The sequence below is a fragment of the Palaemon carinicauda genome, chromosome 10 (genome assembly GCF_036898095.1).
Source record: "Palaemon carinicauda isolate YSFRI2023 chromosome 10, ASM3689809v2, whole genome shotgun sequence".
In the NCBI taxonomy this organism is placed as follows: Eukaryota; Metazoa; Arthropoda; class Malacostraca; order Decapoda; family Palaemonidae; genus Palaemon; species Palaemon carinicauda.
Window position 1 is genome coordinate 40,783,907 of NC_090734.1, and position 7,500 is coordinate 40,791,406.

The following is a 7,500-nucleotide window of genomic DNA, read 5'->3' on the forward strand; positions in this document are numbered from 1 at the left end:
GGTAGAGAGGACTACTGAAGTCTAACAGAAGCCCTTTGCGTTAATAGGCGTAGGAGGAAATGGTGATGATGATGCTTGTAAAGAAATAGCTTTGCCTAAATATTATTATATAATAACTAATACTATACAAAAGACACGAATCATAAACTAATGTGGTTTTGATAACAGATGATATAAATAGAAAAAATCTTGTAACTGGTCATCGATATAACTGATAAATTCAGACAAGATTGTCGTATTATTTTTATTTTACATTCAGTAAGAACGAGAATTATAGGACAATCACTTGGTGACCACTCAGGTATTGGGCCATTTGTACCTTCTATCCGATACCTTCTACCAAAGTCACCTTCTTCTACAATAACTTATCTCTTCATATGTCTTTCACTTTATCTCGCTATTCAATTCTCTGTCTCCCTCTTGACTTCTTACAGTAACAGGTTCCTGCCATAGCCACCTCACTCACTCCTCATCAACCATACTTAAAAGTGTCCACACAATCTCAGTTAGCCGTGATAATCATCAACTCTTTAATCTTTACCATGGTTTCCCTTTTTCTTGTTTCAAAATTTCCTAATATTTCAAACAGTGATATTCATATAATCCACCTCAGCATTTTCCACCTCTGTTTTCTCAAGATTTGCTCTCTCTTTTCAGTTTAGAGCCCACGTTTCCTGTCCATACATTAACACTGGTCTCATTACTGAGCTGTAAATCTTGCCTTTTAGCAGGATTGGCATGTTTTTATCGCATACCACACCTGCTGTCTCCCTCAGACTTCTTTTATCAGTTTATGAACTTGAGCCTCACATCCTTAGTATCTAAACTGATCCTGTTTTATAATCAAGGATCTACTTTTAAGCATCGTTAACCTGGCCTCACCGCCTTGCTGTTCACCATACCTTAAATCTTTTTAAAATGTATTCCCAAACCCCCTCCCTCCCCTCTTCAAAGTCTCTTGCTACTCTATTGCCCTTCTCTTTAAGTCTTCCTATTTTTTTTCAGTTGTAATCACCTAATCACCTTAATATACCTTCTCCCACATCCCTTCATTTCTGTTCTTCTAACTTTAACATCCATGACCACCATAAATAAAAAAACTCAATGTTAACTCTTAGTTTAATTCAACTATACATTTAATAGTTTCTGTTACCGCTAGAGATGATATTGATTTTGTCAATGTTCTTTTGAAGATCATCTCTACCATGCAAACCAAGTTATCGTTGAATTTCCTCTTCCGAAGCACAAAAACGTCGCTTCCACTGGCCTTCTCTAAAGTTACAGAAGCAAAAACGAGCTTCTGGTTTCCCTTTAGTCTTTTTTTTTTCCTGTAACTGCCTTACTATAAAGGTGGCATCCAAAACTCCTCTCCCCATCATCAATCCACATTGATGTTTCCCATTCTTTACAATCTCTCTGAAGCTCTCCTCTAGTAACCTGTCAAAAACATTTAAACCATATTCTGTTAGTTTATTTCTCCTGTACTTACCACATCCCATGATATCACCTTTCTGCTTAACTATAGATACGTTTAGTCTCTTTTGTCAAGTCGTTAGGCATTATTTCCTCTTCCCATATTGTTCTTAATGAATTCATCTTTCAATTACCCCCCTATGACTATTTCAATTCTTAACTCTGGTGGCTCTAGTAATATACAGTTTTTCCTTTTACTAAATATATAATCCCCCCAAAACTTTTGAATCGCATCATTATTATGATGGTACTAAAATAGTCTTATGAACCTTCTCTGTAAGTCATGATGTAAAATGTTTTTAAATTACTGATAACTTGATGCACTGGGTCTTTCAGAACCAGCTTTCAACTCAATCTGCTTCCAAATCCACCTATGAACACTATCTATAAGCAGATATGACCCCCAAAAGCGCCTTCTTGATGCAACTACAACCACCTAAAAAAAATGATGTGGACATCAGAAAAATAACTCCTGATCGCTTAAGGAGTGAAATTTTTGGTTCTTAAAGGTATTTCTATTTCTCTAGAAATAATCTGATTAATACATAGCATTTATGTTATTGTAGTGAAGTTCACATTTCTTCAAAATGATTGGTATTCTATGGGCTCTGAACCTTCTATTTGGAAATTTTGCCACGAATTCCTTCGAACTTGTAGTAAAATTCACTGAAAATTTACCTTAATATGAAATAAAATTATTTGAATCTCAGATTTGATCGCTTTTACAAATTACAAAAGGCTGTGATATGATGTTACCACTCTATGATTGGGGTATATAACATGCCAAAAATGTCATAACATTCCTTTTATCATGACGCAGGGATTAAATGAAAACGGTTGTGAAAGACTTTTTGATGCATCGGGCAGATGAGATGTTTACAACTTCACATGATCATCACAATGCATTCAATTTTAAGTATAGACTGGACAACTTTTAGTTACGGATATTGGACTAATTAGTGATAAGGCAAATGTGACAAAGAAAAAGAACATATTGACTTGTCATCACATGGAATGGTAAAAAAGAGAATTTTAATTTTACTTTGAGCTTAAACATGACGATCTGTTTCCTGAGGAAATGAAAATCACTGAATGTAATAAATTTGGAGAATCAAGGAAATTTTACAAAAACGAATAGTTATAATTATATATTGGTGGATATGTATTGATAAATTATTCCTATAGTCTCGATTTTTCAATGCAGAGGACGAGTTAAGCGAAAAAAACTGACGACATCTCCTGTTCTTGGTGTGTGTCCTTTGATCCTGTTAGCTTATCCTTTCTTGTGCGTTTGAAATGTCCTTTCCAGCAATGAGGGTGATATTGGGCTTCCAACGATATCATTTCCCCACCACTGAGACAGCACAGGAGTTCTTTATTACCAAGAACGGTTGCAGAGACACGCATCAGTCTGTTCTGTTGAAGAATAGCACCTCACAGATGCCTGTCAGCCACCTTAGGTTGCTCACAAAAGAAACAAGTTTCTGATACCTTTTTTTCTGTACTCGATGAGAGTAAGTATAACCTAGTACATTCGCATGTAGCGTGCAGCGACACACATCAGTCTGTCCAGTTGGAGCATAGCACATCCCAGAAGCCTGTCAGCTACTGTAGGTTATTCACAGAAGGAACAAGTTTCTAGGACCTCCTTCTCTGTACTCGATGAGAGTAAGTATAACCTGGTACATTCACATGCAGCTTGTTTCTCTTTGATCTCACCTTTTTTCTTGAGTGCTCTCTTTTGTACTCTCTGCAGTTTGTGTTGTTGTACTGGAGCATGCATGTTTGATGATATTTTTTATCCTGAAAAACCATTGCAGCTTCAATACGATGACCATCATCGAGTCTTCCCAGGTGAAATGATCGTGGAAGCTCTCAAAGTTCACTAAATTTGACCAATATTCTCTGCGAGTGAACAGTACCTACTCCCAACGTTTTTCTCTCTGATTGATCAGGTTGGGTCAGTGCCCCCATCTTCTTTTCTTGACATATGCGGCATTACTTCCTGTCACTTATTGTGAGGTATGGTGAAGTTGATGATAAAGTTTGCTCACCTGCAGCAGCAGCTTGTCAGAGGCTCTTAGACATGGTGAAACTGTCCCCTGAAACTACAACGAAATCGCCAATGTTAAAATTTCTTTTTTCACTACTACCATATCACAACTCTCAACAATATTACACTACTATACCACTATAGCTATCCACACCACCATTGCAAATGTAATATTCAAGTAGTGGCTGTTTTGAAATACAATATGGGTGACATAAAGAGAGTATCTAAAGCGGCCTAATTTCTGAAAATCTTTGCAATATATTTAAGTGCATTTGGTCCAAATGTATTACTTGTATCACAGAATGTAAAAAAGCTTCGCCATGCTGCCCCACTATTAGTATCTGACATAAAGGAACTTTGCACGCTCCATCTTCCTAAAATTAAAATAACAATAAAATTCCTTCAAATAACAGTTCCAAGCCAATAGAATAGAGGGTCATGTAAATCAACATGGGAAGACATGCATGTAATCAGCAAAATTTTTATTCACTGGAATAACAAAGATATATAAAAAAAACCTCCATATAAGGGAAAGCTGCAATATATCCTTATAAATCAATTCAAATAATATTATATGGTGCAATATGCTATTCATACAAATACAGAAAAACGTTAGGTACATAAAAAAATAATATTATATCTATTATAATAATGAAGTAGAAGATGAAGTATGATTCATAACTAAGAAAATAATTCAAACTCAATGGACTGTAAACGTTTTGTCCTAAGCTGTAATTGAGAATTTTCCTTACATTGATTCTAAGTTCACTTTATCCCCTGCAGATTATGACAAGTAGACCCTCTTTCAAGGAAGTAGAACTCAGAGTAGTTGTAGTTTTAGCAGCATTTAATGCTTTAATTTTCTGCTTCTTTGTTCCATCAGTATTTTTGAGTATTATATCATGTGAAATAGGGTAGCCCTATTTGGCAATTAGACATTTTTTAGTTTTTATGTGTAAATAGAATGTAAATAGAAGTAAAGAAATAATATCTTAAGATAAAATCTCAGAAGTTGAAAGTTTGGTAATCATTTATTGGTCATCAGTAGTTTGAAGTTGTTCAGGTGTTGTCATTTTCCGAGAAAGCAAGTCCCTGCACATTCTTTAGGGATGAATAAACAGAAGAATTTTATATGTCAATTAATTATCTACAGGGAAGATTTGTGTTAGACCTACTACTACGGGTTTTTCATGAAGCTGAAGAATTTTATGGAGAAAACTCATTCCTCCTAACAGGTTTCCAACTGGTTATTTTGCAGTCAGGGTAGAGTTCCAAGTCACCCAAGACTAAGACATAAATGCCAATCATTTTGTGCAGAATTAACTTTAAGGTCTGCTGGGCTGCTTGCTTACAAGCTGATGTGCTTGTAGGCTCAGATATGCCATCAGACTGGCTACCCCTGGCTTAGTTTTTATTGTCTTGTTGTCTTTCTTTTATTCATTTACCATTGCTTGCTGGCAATCAGACCAACTCATATGATATATTTCACGCTATCATCTAATCATCATGACAAACTTTTCATATGTAGCGTTCATTACTGATTTCTCCTTGCTTATGAGTTGGGCCTAGAGAATCTTTAGGTAGTGACAATCAGCACCACTCCCGATCACACTTCTCTTACTAATAATATTGTCATTAGACCTGTGGCTTAGGTTTGATTAGAGGAGAGTCTCATTTTATTGTTGGGTATGAGTCACACTTATTAACTTCAAGTCGGAATGCCTTCACTTTGTTCTATTTTTCCATACTATGGTAGAAAATAACCATTAATTAGGGTATTTGATATAATCTCTCCACCCCACCCCACTCACTACCCCCCAAAAAAACGAAATACAAAAAGGAAATGTATAAATGTCTTTCAAATGTGCAAACGATGCTGATGACACGAAATATTGACTGTTTACACGGATGGTATATATCATTGCAAGTTGAACAGTTCCCTAGCATCCTGCATGATGCAAATCTTTCTTCATAAATATTATTTTGGGTCTGACATCCATTATACGATATAGGAAATTGTATTAGACTAATATCCAAAGACCGAACATGGACTCTACCAAACGAGAAAACCAAAATCAGGATGACCATGATAAGACACAGAACAACCAATTTACAATAGAATTCATCAAGGCATCCACCAATCATAGCCCAGCCATCCACGGACAGTACGATGACTCATTGCCTAGCATTGAATGGAGCGGCAGTCACGCTATGACTAGGCTTTACCTAGCGAGGCATCATCTAATGAAAATTCGACGCACAGCTTACGTCAATACCTGTTCCTCCCCCTCGCCGAAGGCAGACAATATAAATGCACCACAACTTCCTACAAGTCACATACACAAGATAAAAAACCGTTTACAACCATTTAGAACACTTTATCCTGATGATGGTAGGCGATACCTCTGGAGATGCGTCGTTTTAAACTGTACATTAGACCTAATTTAGACCTACATTGCATTATTTTACTAGGGATGAAGGATGAAATTTGGCCTGTTACAGGCGGAATGCATTAATGCTGAAAAGAAAATAATCAGATCTATTGAGATGATAGAATACAAAATCAATGCTAAGGAGGCAGCGATCATATTCGATACTAATACTAATACTGATACTACTACTACTACTACTACTACTACTACTACTACTACTACTACTACTACTAATAATAATAATAATAATAATAATAATAATAATAATCTTTTTTATTATAATAATAATTCTAGTAATTTTCAAAATAATTATAACTAATAATTTCAAGGATTATTATTATTATTATTATTATTATTATTATTATTATTATTATTATTATTATTATTATTATTATTATTATTATTATCAATAATAATATTAATAATAATAATAATAATAATAATAATAAAATTACTGTTGCTATTCAAATTACTAGAGTTATTATTTTACATTGAAATTATTAAAATTATCATCATAATTATAACTATGATAAACCATCAGATTACTTCATCATTGAAATATTCTATATCTGGTGCTCCTCACCAAACTGTTATATTTTTGTTTCGGTGGGAGGGGGGGGGGGCTCTGTTTGGTTTGGGGCGGTGAAATATTTGTGTTTATAGAATGCGTTATCTCAAAAAAATCATTAATATTGATATAAAGAAACGAGACTACAGTAAGAGTCTATGAAATCAATCTGTATCCTTGACCTTAATTCCATATCCATTAAAAAACATCAAACTTTTATGAATTTTTTTTTCGTTCAAATATGGTCTGCTGAAAAATAAATCCCCTTAAAGTGAAATAACAACAATATGACAATAGTTTTATACAAATCGGATATAAATCACCTCGATTCAACAAGAACACATTTTATCCTATCCATTACGGTACCTTGACCTTTGACCTAACCACTTCCAGTAGCTAATTAACTTGTCCTTGTATGGTTAGATTCTATCCCATTAAATTTCAGGTGATTTGGTCAAATATTTTGCGAGTTATTTGAATCAGACACAAATAAACCTACAAACATAAAGAAAAAATAAATAAACATAAAAAAATTATAACCTACTGGCAAAGGTAATAATAATGATAATAATTGAATTATGCATATTTGTGCATTAGGTTCATGGAAATCAGACGAACATTAAACACGATATAGCAAAAATAAGTTTTAACCTTTTAGTTACCTTGACCTTAACCTTGAACTTTGACCCAATTACTTCTAAAATCTATTCAAATTATTCATGGATCATGGATAGTAATATCACAAGATTGGCATTTCAAATATTCACATTTTATACTTGTTTCATGAAAGTCATGATATAGCAGAAGGACCTCTCATACTTTGACCTTGACCATTGACATAATCACTCCTAATTTTCCAAGTAATAAGATAGACAATAGAATTAAACACTTTTTGGCAGTATTTTCATGGAAATTTTATTGATATTGACCTTGATACGGGAGAATTAATTTTTCTTATCTTTTTGTTAGTTTTC